The sequence below is a fragment of the Chiloscyllium punctatum genome, chromosome 27 (genome assembly GCF_047496795.1).
Source record: "Chiloscyllium punctatum isolate Juve2018m chromosome 27, sChiPun1.3, whole genome shotgun sequence".
NCBI lineage: Eukaryota > Metazoa > Chordata > Chondrichthyes > Orectolobiformes > Hemiscylliidae > Chiloscyllium > Chiloscyllium punctatum.
The window spans coordinates 51,871,142-51,892,185 of NC_092765.1; the positions used below are offsets into that span (position 1 = coordinate 51,871,142).

The window sequence follows — 21,044 nt, forward strand, 5'->3', positions numbered from 1 at the left end:
TTGACACCCTCCTTCGATTGACTGAACTGGTCCTCACTCTTAACAACTTCTCCTTCCAATCCTCCCACTTCCTCCAAACCAAAGGAGTAGCCATGGGCACCCACATGGGCCCCAGCTATGCCTGCTCTTCGTCAGATATGTGGAACAGTCCATCTTCCGCAGCTACACTGGCACCACCCCCCCCCCCCCCCCTTTTCCTCCGCTACATCAATGACTGTATTGGTGCTACCTCATGTTCCCACGAGAAGGTTGAACAGTTCATCCACTTTAACACCTTCCACCCCGACCTCAAATTTACCTGGACCGTCTCAGACTCCTCCCTCCCCTTCCTAGACCTCTCCATTTCTATCTCGGGCGACCGACTCAACAGATATTCACTATAAACCGACCGACTCCCACAGCTACCTAGATTATACCTCCTCCCACCCTGCCCCCTGTAAAAACGCCATCCCATATTCCCAATTCCTTCACCTCCGTTGCATCTGCTCCCAGGAGAACCAATTCCAACACCGAACAATGCAGATGGCCTCCTTCTTCAAAGACTGCAATTTCCCCTCAGACGTGGTTGACAATGCTCTCCACCGCATCTCCTCCACTTCCTGCCCCTCCGCCCTTGAACCCTGCCCCTCCAATCACCACCAGGACAGAACCCCACTGATCCTCACCTACCACCCCACCAACCTCCAGATACATTGGTATCATCCTTTGTCATTTCCACCAACTCCAAACAGACCCCACCACCAAGGATATATTTCCCTTCCCTCCCCTATCAGCGTTCTAGAAAGACCACTCCCTCCACGACTCCCTCATCAGGTCCACATTCCCCACCAACTTAACCTCCAATCCCGGCTTCCCCTGCAACTGCAGAAAATGCAAAACCTCCCCCCTCACTTCCCTCCAAAGCCCCAAGGGATCCTTCCATATCCATCACAAATTCACCTGCACCTCCACACACATCATTTACTGCATCCGCTGCACCCGATGTGGCCTCCTCTACATTGGGGAGACAGGCCGCTCACTTGCAGAACGTTTCAGAGAACACCTCTGGGACACACCCGCACCAACCAACCCAACCGCACCACCCTGTGGCTGAATACTTTAACTCCCCCTCCCACTTTGCCAAGGACATGCAGGTCCTTGGCTTCCTCCATCGCCAGACCATGGTAACACGATGCCTGGAGGAAGAGCGGCTCATCTTCTGTCTAGGAACTCTCCAACCACAAGGGATGAATGCAGATTTCTCCAGCTTCCTCATTTCCCCTCCCCCCACCTTATCTCAGTCCCAACCCTCAGACTCAGCACCGCCTTCTTGACCTGCAATCTTCTTCCCGACCTCTTCCCCCCCACCCCCTCTCTGGTCTGTCACCCTCACCTTAACCTCCTTCCACCTATCGCATTCCCAACGCCCCTCCCCCAAGTCCCTCCTCCCTACCTTTTATCTTAGCCTGCTTGGCACACCCTCCTCATTCCTGAAGGGCTTATGCCAGTAACGTCGATTCTCCTGCTCCTTGGATGCTGCCTGACCTGGTGCACTTTTCCAGCAACACATTTTTCAGCTCACAGCACCAGGGACCCATGTTCGATTCCCACCCATTAGTTTAGTTTGGGATTATGTTCAGAATAGACTTGTTGGACAAGCAGGTGTTTCCATGCTGTATGACTGACTAAATGTCAATGTAGTAGACTCCTGTCAGACCCCATGGTTACTGCACATCAAAACAGTAAAGCTCACTTCATCTGGAGCCTGAGATCAAAATCATAGTCTCCCAGACAAAGCGATTTTTGCCATGAGGACTGAATGTGTCACCTGCCTCTGTCCTATCGATTTCCACTAAATTAATTAGAATACAAACTGTAGGAATGGCTTTTTGTAATTCAAAACATGAAACTGGTATCTAAACAAGTTCAGCTGAAATGAGCATTGTTACACAAGGCCAGTATGTTTCAATCACCTCTATGGATTCTGCCAAACAGCCAACTTCTTCGATGAACCTTCAAAGAAATTACTGCTCTTGTGCTCTACCTATTAATGAAAAGCAGATTAGGATTTGCAGCAGAGACTTGAAATGATCAGTGAGATTGCCAATTTCAGAGGCTAGGATTAATCCCCATTGAGAGGTTTTCAAATTCAATACACTTGTTCAAAGAAAAAGTCCGAGTGTCATACACTGAGTAAAGTAAAAGTGAATAGCTTTTATTTAAAACCTACTCTGTTGTCTTCCAAATGTTTCAAAAGTACAAACTGTGAGTTTTTCCATTCAGTTATAACTTAATATAAGTAAACAATGCAAAAGATGTGAAGCCAGTAAATAGCTATTATTTGTATTTTTAAAATGAACTTTACCTCAATGTATTGCTTGAATGGTAAGGTTTACTTAAATGAATTATACATTACAAAACATTGTATAAAAATATTAACTGAAACTGGAGAAATATGTGACAGTACTAAGTAGTGCTCCTTAAGCATTCTGGAGATCCAGACACGTGGCTAGAATGCAGTGTTACAGATTTTTGTACAACATCGAATACGGGCTTAGGCCTTCCAGAGAAGCTGAACTTCCTGACAAAATAGGATAAGTCCAAAACAACCCAATAAATATACTTCAAATAGTTATTGCATAATATACATTTTACAGCTCAACTATATAGCTTATTCATACAACACAAATTTCAGTTGGAGAAATTAATTTGATGCTATTGTATCTTGAAAATGTTTCACAGGATGTTACAACAACACGAACTGATAAATTAAACAAAGATTAGCAAGTCTCAAACTCCATTCCATAGGGTGATCTGTACTTGCCCATCATTTTGCTGTTAAAGTCACTGTTGTTTACAAGTTTCTATGTGGCCTGTTTAAAATCCAATACCTTACATGCATACTAAAAGTGCAATAATGGAACTATTCAAAAAAATACAACCACACATTTGTGGCCAGTGAATCCAATGAACCACTATTACAACCCATTCCATTTTAGAAGTTTGTCAAAGGGTACTGCGGGATATAGATCAGTTGTGGAAATGGGCGCAGAAATGGCAGATGGATTTTAATCAGGTTAATATAAGGTACTGCACTTTGAGAGACAAAAATGTTAAGGGTTTTGGATAAGGGATAGCATTACAGCTGTGCTGAGGGAGGATATTTCTGGAAATACATTCAGGGAAGTTATTTGGGTGGATCTGAGAAATAAGAAAGGGATGATCACCTTATGGGGATTTTATTATAGACCCCTAATAGTCAGAGGGAAATTGAGAAACAAACTTGTAAGGAGACCTCAGCTATCTGTAAAAATAATAGGGTGGTTATGATAGGGGATTTTAACTTTCCAAACATAGACATGGGACTGCGATCATGTTAAGGGTTTAGATGGAGAGGAATTTGTTAAGTGTATACAAGAAAATTTTCTGATTCAGTATGTGGATGTAGAGAAGGTGCACAACTTGACCTACTCTTGGGACATAAAGCAGGGCAGGTGACTGAGGTGTCAGTGGGGGAGCACCTTAGGGTCAGTGACCATAATTCTACTAGATTTAAAATAATGATGGAAAAGGATAGACCAGATCTAAAAGTTGAAGTTCTAAATTGGAGAAAGGCTAATTTATTAGGCAAGAACTTTCACAAGTTGATTGGGGCCAGATTTTGGCAGGTAAAGGGACGACTGGAAAATGGGAAGCCTTCAGGAATGAGATAACGAGAATCCAGAGAAAGTATATTCCTGTCAGGGTGAAAGGAAAGGCTGGTAGATATAGGGAATGCTGGATGACTAAAGAAAGCGAGGGTTTGGTTAAGAAAAAGAAGGAAGCAGATGCAAAGTATAGACTGGATAGATCGAATGGATCCTTAGAAGAGTATAAGGGCAGTAGGAGTATACTGAAGAGAGACATCAGGAGGGCAAAACGGGGACATGAGATAGCGTTGGCAAACAGAATGAAGGAGAATCCAAAGGGTTTTTACAAATACATTAAGGACAAAAGGGTAACTAGGGAGAGAATAGGGCCGCTCAAAGATCAGCAAGGCGGCCTTTGTGTGGAGCCTCAGAAAATGGGGGAGATACTAAACGAGTACTTTGCACAGCATTTACTGTGGAAAAGGATATGGAAGATACAGAATGGAGGGAGATAGATGGTGACATCTTGCAAAATGTCCACAGTACAGAGGAGCAAATGCTGGATGTCATGAAATGCATAAGAGAGTGAATAAATTGAGAGGGGAAAGATATGAGAGAGACAGAAGGGGCAACATTTTCACGCAGAGGGTGGTATGTGTATGGAATGAGCTGCCAGAGGATGTGGTGGAGGCTAGTACAATTGCAACATTTAAGAGGCATTTGGATGGGTATAGGAATAGGAAGGGTTTGGAGGGATATGGGGCAAGTGCTGGCAAATGGGACTAGATTTGGTTGGAATATCTGGTCAGCGTGGACGCGTTGGACTAAAGGGTCTGTTTCCATGCTGTACATCTCTGACTCTATGATAGTCATCAAACCATTCTTCATTGTTGGGAGAAGCCCATCCAGTTCCCTAATGCCCTTCAGGGAAGAAAACTGCCATCCTTACCTGGTCTGGCCTGCATGTGACTCCAGACCCACAGCTGTCCTCTGGGGGGAGGAGGGATGGGCAATAAATGCTGGCCTAGCCAAAGTGCATTAAAATAAGGCTTAATTCTGCTCCTATATCTTTTGATCTTATTAAAGAAACTGGAAGAAGATAAAGTCCTAGATAGTTCACATTCATATATTTTTTAAAATCTAAAATGATGGCACAGGTATCACTATTCATATTTAATGATGCACTGGGAAAAAAAAAGAGAATGCCAGAGAATGTGATAGCTAATGTAATTCCTGTAGTTAAAAAAACGTGGGCAGGAAAAACAATGGAATACTTACAAAAGGAAAGATTGAAAAACACCCAGAATTAGAAAATATATTTATGAATAGATTAGATTACTTAGTGTGGAAACAGGCCCTTCAGCCCAACAAGCGTATACCACCCGGACCCATATACCCATTTACCACTTCACCTAACACTACGGGCAATTTAGCATGGCCAATTCACCTAACTTGCACATTTTTGGATTGCGGGAGGAAACCGGAGCACCCGAAGGAAATAGCATAGATTTCAAAAGGAGAATTTTTCTTTTCTATTTGTTCCTCAAACATCGGTGTCACTGCCTGGGCAGTATCTGTGAGGTGAAAACAAAGTTAACATTTCGAGTCTGGTGACTCTACATCAGAACTGTTTCCCCCACAGCGCCAGGGACCCTGGTTCAATTCCAGCCTTGGATGACTGTCCGTGTGGAGTTTGCACATTCTCCCCATGTCTGCGTGGGTTTCCTCCGGGTGTTCCGGTTTCTTCCCACAGTCCAAAGATGTGCAGATTAGGTGAATTGGCCATGCTAAATTGCCCGTAGTGTTAGGTGTATTAGTCAGGGGTAAATGTAGGGGAATGGGTCTGGGTGGGTTGCTCTTCAATGGGTCGGTGTGGACTTATTGGGCCGAAGGGCCTGTTTCCACACTGTAGGGAATCTAATATAAAATATATATTAAAAAAATTCAGTTCCCAGAGACACAGGGGAATGCTGGAGAGCTGGCAACTTTGCAGTCATGTGGGAAGAGCTATTGCAGTCCCATGACAAAGATGGAAACCTGATTGGACTGGTTCAATCATATCGTTCCAGGAAAGCTGAACCTGGATTTGGGAAATGATAACACATTCAAGGACTTTGGACAGGAAAGAGAAGTTGGAGGTTGGGTGATATCGCCAATGGCGGGAATTTTTGAGGATAGGGCTGATGATAGCAGATATAAATGGAGAGAGTGAGAACAATTAACAATATCAGCTAACATGTTGAAGGGAGTTTGGGTGGTAAGCAGGCTAGGGAGAGAAAGGTGTGAGTGATGGTCAAGGTGAGCTCAGAGAGCATGCAATGGTAGATGGACTCGAATTGAGTGGAGGGTGAGAGTTCAGGACTCAGAGTGGGGGTGTACTGAAGGACATCGGTGAAGGAGGCAGGTGGGACAAGATTGGGTTGGGATATCTGGTCAGCATGGATGGGTTGGACCGAAGGGTCTGTTTTCATGCTGTACATCTCTATGACTCTATAACTGGTTAAAGGTAGAAGAGGGTGGTGGCGGAGGGTTGTTTTTCAAACTGGAGGCCTGTGACCATGGACTGCCACAAGGATTGGTGCTGTGTCCTCTACTTTTTGTGATTTACAGAAATGATTTGGATGCGAGCATAAGAGATACAGTTAAAGTTTGCAGATGACACCAAAATTGGAGGTGTGGTGGACAGTGAAGACGATTACCTCAGATTACAACAGGATCTTGACCAGATGGGCAATGGGCTGAGAAGTGGAAGATGGAGTTTAATTCAGATAAATGCGAGGGGCCACATTTTGGGAAAGCAAATCTTAGCAGGATTTATACACTTAATGGTAAGGTCCTAGGGAGTGTTGCTGAACAAAGAGACCTTGGAGTGTAGGCTTATAGCTCCTTGAAAGTGGAGTCACAGGTAGATAGAATAGTGAAGACGGCGTTTAGCATGCTTTCTTTTATTGGTCAGAGTATTAAGTACAAGAGTTGGGAAGCCATTTTGCGGCTGTACAGGACATTGGTTAGGCCACTGTTGGAATATTGCATGCAATTCTGGTCTCCTTCCTATCGGAAAGATGTTGTGAAAGGGCTCAGAAAAGGGTTGGAGAATTTGAGCTATAGGGAGAGGCTGAACAGGCTGGGGCTGTTTTCCCTGGAGCGTCGGAGGTTGAGGGGTGACCTTATAGAGGTTTACAAAATCATGAAGAGCATGGATAGGATAAGTAGACAAAGTCTTTTCCCTAGGGTCGGGGAGTCCAGAACCAGAGGCTTAGGATGAGAGGGGAAAGATATAAGAGAGACCTAAGGGGCAACCTTTTCACGCAGAGGGTGGTACATGTATGGAATGAGCTGCAAGAGGAAGTGGTGGAGGCTCATACAATTGCAACATCTAAAAGGCATTTGGATGGGAATAAGAATAGGAAGGGTTTGGAGGGATATGGGCATGGGGCTGGCAAGTGGGACTAGGTTGGGTTGGGATATCCGGTCTGCATGGACGTGTTGGACCGAAGGGTCCGTTTCCATGCTATACATCACTATGACTCTAATGAGAAATATACAGTTTATGGCAGGACACTGAACATCATTGACATACAAAGGAATCTTGGGGTTCAAGTCCCTACCTCCTGACAGGGTCCACGGAGGTAGACAGGGTGGTAAAGGTAGTGTATGGCATGCTTGTCTTTATTGGTTGGGGAATTGAGTACAAGAGTCAGGATGTCATGTTGCAGCTTTGTAAGTTAGAGCACTGTATTCAATTCTGGATGTGGATGGTTTGGAGAGGGTGCAGAAGTGGTTTACCAAGGTGCTGTCTTGATTAGAGGGAATGAACTATAGAGAGGTTAGAAAATCTTGGGTTATTTTCTCTGGAGCAGCACAGGCTGAGGGGAGACTTAAAAGAAGTTTACAAAATTCTGAAATGTACAGATAAAAGTTGACAGTCAGAATCTTTTCCCCCCACCAAGAGTTGAAGTGTGTAAAACTAGGGGGCATGCATTTAAGGTGAGATGGGAAAAGTTGAGGGGGGCAAGTTTTTTTTTAAAACAGAGTGGTATGAGTCTGGAACATACTGCCAGAAGTGGTGGTGGAGGCAAATATGATAGAGATGTTTAAAGGAACTTTTAGATAAGCACATGATTATGCAAGGAATGGAGGAAAATGGACGAAGTGCAGGCAGAAGGGATTACTTTAATTTAGCATTGAGGATCAAAGGGCATCTTCCTGTGCTGTACAGTTCTATGTTGTTTGTAAAATACACCAGTCTTTCTAAACCAACTGTACAACCGAATCACTGACCACAAATTGAAGTGACCCTTCACTTGTGGGAATCACTCCCTACATTGCAACAAATATTAAAACAACCCAAACACTTAGAACTGTATAGAACAGGAGATGGCCATTTAGCCCATCATGTCTGCACAGAATCTCCAAATTTTTCTTTCATTTATTGCCATCTGCCTGTTTTCTCCGTCTAACCTTGCACACATTCTTTCTTTTCAAATGATCTAATTCACTTTCAAATGTTTTAATTGTACTTGCTTCTACCACACTCTCCCACTCCTTTTATACTTCAAACTGATATTGAACTGTCCCTCTGTATCCCCACCCCCACCTCACATTGCGCACACCTGAAACTTCCCATGTGACACTGCCTCTTATACGGCACTTTGCACAACACCTGAAAATCCCCAGTGTAAAAGAATACTAAAATTTCCAACGTCACTCAAAGCTTCTGGCAAGACTGCACGCAATTTTTTAAAAATTATTTTCTGGAAAAGTTGAGTCATTGTTTTCAGAATCCTGCAACTTCAGTTACACAGGCCTTAAATGGATTTAGTCGCAGTCATCGGGAGTACAAATAAAAGATTTTAGGGATTCTTTGCCACAGTCTGTTCTTTCCAAATAGATTTCTATTTTCTTTGCATTATTTTGAACAATCAACGCTTAATTACAGCTGACCAATCAGAAGGAAGTATGGTAGACAAAACATTTGCTCCACAGTCCCAATTATGATATTAACTCCAGGTAACCACTGAGCATGTTAACACATGCCAGATCAGTGATACTTCAAACTTTCAGCTGGTTATGCTTAAAAAAAAAGTTGCCTCAATTTAGCCTTCCTTCACAAGTAATGTTTTAGCAAACGTTCACATCAGCATTTCAAAAACATTATAGGCACCTATACTTCATTGCTGTCTCTGAACATTTATTCTTACAGAATAAATGCCATCTTTAATACTTGTTCCATACTGGGACTGGGCAGCTTGGAACTTGAGAATTCGGTGCCAAATTTAGTGGAGGACTGCTTACCAAATCTTTTGAGCTCTGAAATGATACAATAACCAAAGAAAGAGAGTTACTGTAAAAGTCTATATAAACACCTGGGATAAATATATCAAGTCCTCTCAAAGATGGGACTACTGAAAATCAGTCTTTGAAAAACCTTTTAATGAACCATGGGTTTCCAGAGGAATTGAAGTTTAAGCGAGAGTTAGGTTCCTTCAGACTTTCCTCACCTGGAAAATACAATATTGATTGGAATACTGTATCATACATGGACAGTATTGAATTCTTAGCTGAAATAACTTGCAAAATTAAAATTATAGAAGATACAACATGCAATAAAAACTTCACCGGACAGTACTTTTAGATTGACTGTGCTTTATCCAGTGGCAGAGGCTGATTGCTGTAGTTATCAGTTGAAGCCCCAGGACTACCTGCATGGAACAGGTGGTGGAGTAATGGTAAATGGTACACTAGTAATCCAGAACTACTACTCCCAACATGGCAGATGAAATCTGAATTCAATAAAAAATTTGGAATACAAAAGATAACCTAATGGAGACAATGCACCCATTGCCGACTGATGCAAAAGTATCTGATTCATTAATGTCCTTAAGGGGAGAAAATTTGCTCTCCTTATCTGATCTAGCTTATGACTCAGCATATGGTTGACTCGTAACAATTAGGGATACACAATAAACACTGGCCTGGCTTGTGATGGCCATATACCACAAATGCAGTTTTTTAAAAAAGAACTTCTGCACTGAATGGGGCCCAGGGCATCAATGCAATTTCAGAACAGAGAAACCAGCAGTTAAAAACAGAATACAGAGGAACCGCGATTATCCGAAGGACACAGGCGTTGAGAATTTTGTCTGGTTAATTGAATGCCATATAACAGTTAGCCACACATCGGGACCTTGCGATCTTTTTGGATCATGCAAACTTTGATTGATCAAATGCTAGATAACCGAGGTTCCTCTGTAGATACCTGGACCGAAGACAGAGCTTCTCACATTGGGAGGCAGGAATCCAAGAATTGAGAATATCTAGACAATGGCTACCGCAGAGCTCCACTTCCTTCCGTCACTGGTTTTTACCTTCCCTGCCCTGCTTTCTCAGAAGGGTGGTAACAACTATCAAGTTATGAAATGGGTCACATGGAATAATATTTGAGAAGAACGGACCTAAATTAAGAAGATAGGAGGCAGGGTGGCAAGCATAAGGATTGAAGAGCAAGGTGAGATTGGAGAGAGGTAGCTGTCAGAGGGAAAGGGCAACTGCACATTTCTGGGGCAAGATCATAACAGTATGCAGACTACAGACGTCAGAGGTCAATGCCTGTGGCAAGTGACATTTAAGAAACCTGCACAGCCTACAGCAAAGGGGAAAATCAAAGGTGCTCTGGGCAGTCTGGACAGTTACATCTGCACGCACTGCCATAGGTTAAATAAGCATGAATGTCAGACTGTGTGCTTGAGCTTCAGTTGAAAGAACAGTGATTCTGTGAGGCTAAGAGTTAATGTTTTTGGACATGGTCACCCTGCAAAGGGAATGCAGCCAAGGAAGAAATGGGTGACCAGTCAGAAGAAAGAGGAACAGCAGACAATTCGCAACTGTCAGGATGCATTTCACTCAAGAGGTTTTCTTGTGATGAAAACAACAATTCCGCTGGGAACTGCGATCAAGATGTCAGCTGCACAAGGTGGGAGAAGACAGGGAGGAAGAGCTATAGTGCTAGGAGATTCAGTAAGGAGTACAGACAGGTGTGTGTTGCTTTAAGACTCTATTCCTCCAGGGTGTGGCTACCCTGGGCACAGGATAAAGAATGTCACTGAATGGCTACAGGATATGCTTAAAGGGGAAGGCCAACATAGGTCATGGCTCACATTTCTAAGAGTGATAAGTCCTGTAACAAACAATTCCAAATCTGGAGAACAAATTGAAAAGCAGGCCCTCAAAAGTTGCAATCTTTGTATTACTCCACATGCCATGTGCTGGGTATACAAAAAAAAGATGAATGATTTTGTGGCTGAAGAGTTGCTGCAGGAGGCAGATTTTTAGATTGGATGATCTAAAAGCATTTTGCAAGTATATTAAGGGTTATCCAAGAGGGTAACCAGGTAAACAGTGGACCCTATTCGGAGCTGAATAGGCAAAATGTTGGAGCCAAACAGGCTTCAGTGGGTACTTTACATCTACTCACGATGGAGAAGATCAGTGTAGGTACACTGGAGCACTGCATACAATTCTAGTCACTCTGCTACAAGGATGTTATTGAACTGGCACAAAAAACATTTACAAGGATGTTTTAAAGAGACGCTGGAAAGCCTGGAACCTTTTTTCCCAAGGAGCATAGGAGTGACCTTATAGAGATTTATAAAATCACGACAGATATAGAGAAGGTGAATAACCAAATTCTTTTTCTCAGAGTAGGGGATTTAAAACCAGTGAGCATAGGTTTAAGGTGAGAAGTGAAAGATTGAAAAGGGACCTATGGAGCAATTTTTTCCAGAGGGTGGTGAGTATATGGAATAGCTGCCAGAGGATGTGTGGAGGGAAATACAATTACAACATTTAAGACATTTGGACAGGTAAGATTAATAGGAAAGGTTTAGAGGGATATTGGCCAAATGCAGGCAAATGGGACTAGTTCAGTTTACAAAACTTAGATGACATGGTCAAATTGGACATAATGGTCTTCTTCCACGCTATATGACTCTTAGGTATAGAAAGGTTATTGGACATACTTGAACAAATTACAGTTGGTGGTTCAGTTTTTATAGCTTTAGCAGGTTGAAACTGGATAAGTTCCCACTCCCAGATGAGATGGACCCCAGTCTGCTGTAGGAGTAAGGGAGGAAATCACATGGTCTTGACAATTTTCAAATCCTCTCACTACCATAGGAGAGATGCCAGAAGACTGGATGACAGCTGGTGCTACACCATTATTCAAGAAATGCTCCAGCATTCTGCCTGAAATACAGTATTTCAGCTATGGGGACAGACTTAATTTCCATTTGGAGGGGCAAGAATTAATCAAGGACATCAGGGAAAATAATGTTTGACAGGCCATGATTGAGTATTTCAAAGTGTCAACTAGATGTGTAAAATGAATGGGAGGACCCTAAGTAGTATAGAGGATAAGCCAAATACTGGTGGGTTTGTTGACATGATCTTGAAAGGAATAAGGCAAGTTGATAAGGTGGATCTGAAGTCTACGGGATACTTGCAGTTAATCGATAAGGCATTAAATACATCAGCAATGAGGTTTTGATGGAGTTGTACATTAGTTGGGCCTCAGCTGAGTACTGCATGCAATTCGGTTTGTCACAGTAGATGGGTGCGACTGCAGGAGAGTGCACAGGGGAGATTCACCAGCATGTTGCCTACACTGCAGTATTTCAGAGAGTGAGTGAATGTGAGAGAGAGGTTACCCAAGATTTGTGTCTGCTCTGAGGTGTACAAAATTACGAGGGGCATAGTCAAGGTAGAGAAAGAAATGCTTCTTATTTAAAGGGACAAATAACCAGGGGTCACAAATTATAAAGTAAAGGCTAGGAACTTTTCAGCAGATACGAGGAAGAGCTTTTCACCCACAGGGTAGTTGGTTATTGGAACTTACTGCCTGAAAGGATGCTAGAGACAGGAATCACATCATTTAGAATATGACTTATATGATCCTGACATACAAGACAATGAGGAAAGTGTGTCCAGCAGGCTAAGAAAAAAAGATAGGGAGGAGGGACTTGGGGGAGGGGCGTTGGAAATGCGACAGGTGGAAGGAGGTCAAGGTGAGGGTGATAGGCCGGAGTGGGGTGGGGGTGGAGAGGTCAAGAAGATGATTGCAGGTTAGGAAGGCGGTGCCGAGTTCAAGGGATTTGACTGAGACAAGGTGGGGGGGGGGGGGGGGAAAATGAGGAAACTGGAGAAATCTGAGGTCATCAACTCAGGGTGGGGAGGCTGCAGAAGGATCTAGACAGTTTGGGAGAGTGGTCCAGGAAATGGCTGATGGAATTCAACGTGAACAAATGCGAGGTCTTGCACTTTGGCAAGAAGAATAAAAGCATGGACTACTTCTAAATGGTGAGAAAATTCGTAAAGCCAAAGTACAAAGGGATCTGGGAGTGCTAGTCGAGGATTCTCTAAAGGTCAACATGCAGGGTGAGTCCGTGATTAAGAAAGCGAATGCAATGTTGTCACTTATCTCAAGAGGGTTGGCGTATAAAAGCACCGTTGTGCTACTGAGACTTTATAAAGCTCTGGTTAGGCCCCATTTGGAGTACTGTGTCCAGTTTTGGTCCCCACACCTCAGGAAGGACATACTGGCACTGGAATGTGTCCAGCGGAGATTCACATGGATGATCCCTGGAATGGTAGGTCTAACATATGAGGAACAGTTGAGGATCCTGGGATTGTATTCATTGGAGTTAAGATGATTAAGGGGAGATTTAATAGAGACGCACAAGATAATACATGGCTTGGAAAGGGTGGACGCTAGGAAATTGTTTCCACTGGGTGAGGAGACTAGGACCCGTGGACACAGCCTTAGAATTAGAGGGGGTAAATTCAGTACAGAAATGCGGAGACATTTCTTCAGCCAGAGTGGTGGGCCGGTGGAATTCATTGCTGGAGAGTGCAGTGCAGGCCGGGATGCTAAATGTCTTCAAGGCAGAGATTGATAGATTCTTGTCGTCTCGAGGAATTAAGGGCTACGGGGAGAATGCGGGTAAGTGGAGTTGAAATGCCCATCAGCCATGATTGAATGGCGGAGTGGACTCGATGGGCCGAATAGCCTTACTTCCCCTCGTATGTCTTATGGTCTAAACTCTCAGGTTTGCCCACTTTAATCCCTTGTTGCTGTGTTGATTATTTCCCCTATTGATTTAAAGCTCTCTCTTTAGCCCCAGTTATGTCAATCACCAAAAGCACTGACCTTGCTTGGTTTAGGTGAAGAAAAAAAATTTAAAACAAAGATTTCTTCCAGTCAGACATCATGGAAATTAGAATGAGGGACAAAACATGGCAGAAGTAGTAAACACATTTTGTCCTGTCTTCACAAAGAGGATACAAATAATCCTCCTATATGTTGGAGAATCAAGGGTCTCGAAGAGGGAGGAATTGAAGGAAATCAGAACGGTAAGTAAATAATGCAGGGGAAATTTGAGGTTAAATGTTATCAGATCACCAGGGCCTGAGAGTCTAGAGTACAAAAGGAAGTGGATGCGGAAACCTTTCGTAAGACAGAAATGGTGTAAAGCAAAGGTGCATGGGAAAAAGTACCACCATTTTTCATAAAAGCAAACTTCTCTTCAGATCTGCATAAAGAGAACAGTCGAGAAGTGGGGGATACCTGCACATTATAAATGACTTGATAACAATACTTGAAAAGCATAACAAGTCAGTCCTCACTATCCACAACTCCACCTATCTTCATATCGTCTGCAAATATACTGACCCACCCTTCGACTCCCTCTTCCAAGTCATTAATAAAAATTACAAACAGCAGAGGACCCAGAACTGATCCCTGCGGAACTCCACTTGTAACTGGGCTCCAGGCTGAATATTTACCATCTGCCACCACTCTGACTTCGACCGGTTAGCCAGTTCTCTATCCAAATGGCCAAATTTCCCACTATCCCATGCCTCCTGACTTTCCGCATAAGCCTACCATGGGGAACCTTATCAAATGCCTTACTAAAATCCATGTACACTACATTCATTGCTCTACCCTCATCCACATGCTTGGTCACCTCCTCAAAGAATTCAATCAGACTTGTAAGGCAAGACCCACCCCTCTCAAATCCGTGCTGGCTGTCCCTAATCAAGCAGTGTCTTTCCAGATACTCATAAATCCTATCCCTCAGTACCCTTTCCATTACTTTGCATACCACCGAAGAAAGACGAACTGGCCTGTCATTCCCTGGGTTATCCCTATTCCCTTTTTTGAACAGGGGCACAACATTCGCCACTCTCCTGTCCCCTGGTACCACCCCCGTTGACAGTGAAGACGAAAAGATCATTGCCAACGGCTCTGCAATTTCCTCTCTTGCTTCCCACATAATCCTAGGATATATCCCGTCAGGCCTGGGAGACTTGTCTATCATCAAGTTTTTCAAAATGCCCAACACATCATCTTTAAAAGAGAAAAAGTATAACATAGCAAAGATAAGTGGGAAAACGGAGGACTGGGAAGCTTTTAAAGAGCAACAGAGGATTACTAAGAAGGAAATACACAGAGGGAAAATGAGGTATGAAGGTAAACTGGCCAATAATATAAAGGAGGATAGTAAAAGCTTGTTTAGGTATGTGCAAGGCAAAAAAAATGGTTAGGACTAAAATTGGGCCCTTGAAGACAGAAACAGGGGACTATATTACGGGGAACAAAGAAATGGCAGAAGAATTGAATGGGTACTTCAGATCTGTGTTCACTGGGGAAGACACAAGCAATCTCCCTGAGGTAACAGTGGCTGAAGGACCTGAACTTAAGGGAATTTATATTTGCCAGGAGTTGGTGTTGGAGAGACTGTTAGGTCTGAAGGTTGATAAGTCTCCGGGGCCTGATGGTCTACATCCCAGGGTACTGAAGGAAGGTGGCTCGGGAAATCGTGGATGCGTTGGTGACTATTTTCCAGAGTTCGATAGATTCGGGGTCGGTTCCTGAGGATTGGAGGGTGGCTAATGTTATGCCACTTTTTAAGAAAGGTGGGAGAGAGAAAGCAGGAAATTATAAACCAGTTAGTCTGACCTCAGTGGTGGGAAAGATGCTGGAGTCTATTATAAAGGATGATATTACTGGATAGTAGTAACAGGATAGGAGAGTCAGCATGGATTTATGATCATGCTTGACTAACCTTCTTGAATTTTTTGAGGATGTAACCCTGAAGATAGACGAGGGAGATCCAGTAGATGTAGTATGCCTGGACTTTCAGAAAGCTTTTGATAAAGTCCCACACAGGAGGTCAGTGAGTAAAATTAGGGCGCATGGTATTGGGGGCAAAGTATTAGATTGGATTGAAAATTGGTTGGCTGATAGGAAACAAAGGGTAGTGATAAACGGCTCCATTTTGGAATGGCAGGCAGTGACCAGTGGGGTACCGCAAGGATCCGTGCTGGGTCCGCTGCTTTTTACGAAAAATGTTAATGATATAGAAGATGGTATCAGCAATAACATTCGCAAATTTGCTGATGATACAAAGCTGGGTGGCAAGGTGAAATGTGATGAGGATGTTAGGAGATTACATGGTGACCTGGACAAGTTAGGTGAGTGGTCAGATGCAGTTTAATGTGGATAAATGTATGGTTATCCACTTTGGTGGCAAGAACAGGAAGGCAGATTACTCCCTCAATGGAATCAATTTAGGTAAAGGGGCAGTACAGAGAGATCTGGGTGTTCTTGTACACCAGTCAATGAAGGCAAGCATGCAGGTACAGCAGGCTAATAGCATGCTGGCCTTCATAACAAGAGGGATTGAGTATAGAAGCAAAAAGGTGCTTCTGCAGCTGTACAGGGCCCTGGTGAGACCAAACCTGGAATGCTGTGTGCAGTTCTGGTCTCCAAATTTGAGGAAAGACATTCTGGCTATTGAAGGAGTGCAGTGTAGGTTCACTAGGTCAATTCCTGGAATGGCGGGATTACCTTACACTGAAAGACTGGAGCGACTGGGCTTGTATACCCTTGAGTTTAGAAGACTGAGGGGGGATCTGATTGAGACATATAAGATTATGAAAGGATTGGACACTAGCAGCAGGAAACATGTTTCCACTGATGGCTGAGTGCCGAACCAGAGGACACAGCTTAAAAATACGGGGTAGACCATTTAGGACAGAGATGAGGAGAAACTTCTTCACCCAGAGAGTGGTGGCTGTGTGGAATGCTCTGCCCCAGAGGGCAGTGGAGGCCCAGTCTCTGGATTCATTTAAGAAAGAATTGGATAGAGCTCTTAAAGATATTGGAATCAAGGGTTATGGAGATAAGGCAGGAAGAGGATACTGATTAGGAATGATCAGCCATGATCATATTGAATGGTGGTGCAGGCTCCAAGGGCTGAATGGCCTACTCCTGCACCTATTGTCTATTGTCTTCCCAACAAGTATCTCCTCTAGCTTACCAGTCAGTTTCATACTCCTCTTCAACAATATGGTCCCTCTCATCTGTAAATACTGAAAAGTACTCATTCAAGACCTCTCCTATCTCTTCCGACTCAATACAAAGTCTCCCACTACTATTCTTGATCGGACCTGCCCTCGTTCTCGTCATTCTCATGTTTCTCACATACGCATAAAAGGCCTTGAGGTTATCCTTGATCCTACCCGCCAAAAGATTTTTCATGCCCTCTCTTAGCTCTCCTAATCCCTTTCTTCAGCTCCCTCCTGGCTATCCTGTATCCCTCCAACGCTCTGTCTGAACCTTGCTTCCTCAACCCTATGTAAGCCTCCTTCTTCCTCTTTACTAGACATTCAACCTCCCTAGTCAACCAAGGCTCCCTCACACGACCATCTCTTTCCTGCCTGACAGGTACATATATATCAAGGACACGTCGTATCTGTTCCTTGAAAAAGTTCCACATTTCAACGACATCCTCCCCTGACAGCCTATGCTTTCAACTTATGCTCCTCAGATTCTGTCTTGCAACATCGTATTTACCCTTCCCCCAATTGTAAAACCTACCCTGTTGCACGCACCTATCTCTCTCCATAACCAAGGTGAAAGTCACAGAATTGTGCTCACCATCACCAAAATGCTCATCCACTAACAAGCCCATCAATTGTCCCGGTTCGTTACCAAGTACCAAATCCAATATGGCCTCCCCTCTGGTCGGACAATCTACATACTGAGTTAGAAAAGCTTCCTGGACACACTGCACAAACACCGCCCCATCCAATCTACTTGATCTAAAGAGCTTCCAATCAATATTTGGGAAGTTGAAATCGCCCATGACTACTACCCTGTGGCTTCTGCACCTTTCCAAAATCTGTTTCCCCACATCTCTGCTGCTATTGGGGGGCCTATAGTAAACACCCAACAAGGTGACTGCTCCTTTCCTATTTCTGACTTCAGCCCATACTACCTCCAAAGGCAGATCCCCCTCGAACTGCCTTTCTGCAGCCATTATACCATTTCTAATTAGCAACGCCACACCCCCCTCCTTTTTTACCACCCTCCCTAATCTTACTGAAACATCTATAACCAGGAACCTCCAACAACCATACCGGTCCCTCTTCTATCCACATTTCCGTGATGGCCACAACATTGTAGTCCCAAGTACCGATCCACGCCTTAAGTTCACCCACCTTTATTTCTGATACTCCTTGCGTTGAAGTATACACACTTGAGCCCATCTCTGTGTCCGCAAGTATTCCCTGTCAGTGCTACCTTCTCCACAGCCTTCCTACATTCTTGTACGTCCTGAAAAACAGCTAACCTACTTGCTGGACTACAAGTCCGGATCCCATCCCCCTGCCAAATTAGCTTAAACCCCCCCCCCCCCCGGAGTGCTAGCAAACCTACCTCCCAGGATATTGGTGCCCTTCTGGTTCAGCTGCAACCCCGTCCTGCTTGTACAGGTCCCACCTTCCCCAGAATGCAGTCCAATTGTCCAAATACCTGAATCCCTTCCTCCTACACCATCCTTGCAGCCACGTGTTCAACTGCACTCTCTCCCTATTCCTTGCCTCACTGTCACGTTGCACCGGCAACAACCCAGAGATGACGACTGTCTGTCTGTCCTAGCTTTTAGCTTCCAGCCTAACTCCGAGGTCCTGAATGACCTCCCCACCCCTCTTCCTACCTATGTCATTGGTGCCAATGTGCACACCCTCCCCCTTAAGGATTCTGAAGACACGGTCCGAGATGTTTCGGACCCTGGCACCCAGGAGGCAACAAACCAACCGAGTGTCTCACCCATGTCCACAGAACCGCCTGTCTGTCCCTCTAACTATAGAGTCTCCCATAACTAGCGCTCTCCTCCTCTCCCCCTTTCCCTTCTGAGCCTCAGAGCCAGACCTCGTGCCAGAGACCCGGTCACTGCAGCTTACCCCTGCTACATCGTTTCCACCCCCCCACCCCACACCCAACAGTATCCAAAGCGGTATACGTATTGTTGAGGGGAACGACCACAGGGGATCCCTGCACTGCCTGCTTCCTCCCCTTCCCACCTCTGTTACTCAGCTACCTCTGTCCTCTGGCGTAACTATGTCCCTGTAGCTTCTATCACCCTCTCAAATAATTCTCAGTTCATCCAACTCCAGCTCCATTTCCCTAACGCAGTGTGAGAGGAGCTGTAGTTGGCTGCACTTCCTGCAGGTGAAGTCGGCAGGAGCATCGGTGGTCACCCCTACCTCAAACATCCTGCAGGAGGAACATTCCACTGCCTGCGCTGCCATAACTCTACACTTAATCTCCAAAACAAGAACACTAAGTAGCTTACCTTTTTTTTTTTAAAAAGTTAGAGGAGGAGGGAGGGTGGGAGACACTACACGTGTAGTGTCGCGGGTTCCTTCTCCAGTCAAATAACAATCACTTACCTTCCCGACCGGCTTTGTGCTCCGACTTCACTTCTTCCCAGCTCCCGCCACTCTCTACTGCAAAAAAGCCTATTCTGAACTGAAAGAACCTTAAACCATAAAGGAGGGGCTAGGATATTTTTCCACTGGAGTGTACGAGGTTGAAGGAAGAGAAGGTTTGAGATATAAGAACAGACTGAAAATATAATTCACTGCAGTACAGTAGATTGAGGGGTGACCTTGTAGATGTTTATAAAATCATGAACAGCATAGATAAGGGTGAATAGCAAAAGTGTTTGCCCCAGGGTGGGGGGGTGGTATAATATTAAAGCGAAAGGAGAAAGATTTAAAGAAAGACCAGAAGGATAGCTTTTTCATAGAGAAGGTGGTGTATATATGGAATGAAGTGTCAGATGCAGAACTGGTAGATGCAGGTAGGCACAACATTTAAGACATTTTGATAGGTACATGAATAGGCAAGATTTAGAAGGATGTGGCCCAAATGCAGAATTTGGGAAACTTGGTCGACATGGATGCGGTGAACCTAAGAGTCTGCTTTCAAGCTGTATGACTATGACAAATGCAAGGACTGAGCTTCTCTACTTACAGCTTTTGCATACATATCTGCTTCACTGCCAGTCACTCCCTCCTGTCTAAGCACCAGCCCAAATTGGGAGACTACATCCTAAAGGCTGTGACTGTCCCTAATCAGGAAGGCCAGGCAGTTTCTATGATAAGAGGGTGGAAGACTGGAAATATTGAATAATAGTATAGCTAATCTTACAATGCCAAAGGAAATGGTATTAATATATCAAAATTCCTTTCTGGCCACAGGGAAAAATGCCAGAGGACTGGAAAAAAACCTACGTGGTACTTTCATTCAAGGGAGAAACCAGGAAACTGGTAACAGAAACTATTGGAAGCAATTCAGAGGGACAGAATTAACCTGCATTTGGACACGCAGGGATTAATCAAGAGTATGTGCGCTCCTGATGAAGGGCTTTTGCTCGAAATGTCAGTTTTCCTGGTCCTCGGATGCTGCCTGACCTGCTGTGCTTTCCCAGCACTACACTCGACTCTCATCTCCAGCATCTGCAGTCCTCATTTTCACCTAGGGATTAATCAAGAACAAATCAGCTTAACTTGTTAAGAGAAAGTTATATCTGACCAACCCAACAATTTTTCAGGTGGGTGAATGAGTCTATTTGGACTGCAACAAGGCTTTTGATAAGGTCCTGCATGGGAGATGGATAGTAAAGCTAACAGCCCATAGGATCCAAAGAAATTTGGCAAATTGGAACCATAATTGGCTGAGTGGTAGGAAGCAGAAGATGATGGCTGAGGGCTGTACTTATAGATGAAAGTGAGGACTCGGTCAGATCTGGGCACTTGCTGTTTGTGGTATGTGTAAGTGAGTTAAACTTGAATTTAGGAGTTTTAATTTGAATTTAGCAGGCAACACATACAATTGGTGGGGTGCTAAACAGTAAAGAGGATAGCCTTAGATTACAAGATGACACAACAGGCTGGTCAAATGGCCTACTTAGTGACAGATGGAATTCAATCTGGACAAGTGTAACATGGGCAGGACAAAGAAGGGGAAACAAGATAAAGCACAAAGGACTGGGGAAAGCACAGCGCGCACGTACACTTACGTCAATG

General features: G+C 44.1%; 1 protein-coding gene across 4 annotated transcripts in view; it reads right to left on the minus strand.

The window, feature by feature from the left end:
- Window positions 1-2,173: 2,173 nt before the first annotated feature.
- LOC140453698 (KH domain-containing, RNA-binding, signal transduction-associated protein 1-like) overlaps window positions 2,174-21,044 on the minus strand; it is a 63,703-nt gene continuing 44,832 nt past the window's right edge. The window contains exons 12-14 of one of the 4 annotated variants that reach the window (XM_072548648.1): window positions 9,238-20,493; window positions 9,037-9,109; window positions 2,174-8,918 (exon numbers count right to left, since the gene is read on the minus strand). The gene's annotated coding sequence lies outside the window, so the exon portion shown is untranslated. Of the gene's footprint in view, window positions 20,494-21,044 lie in introns of all 4 variants that reach the window. The other 3 variants (XM_072548649.1, XM_072548647.1, XM_072548646.1) reach the window with 3 other exon arrangements.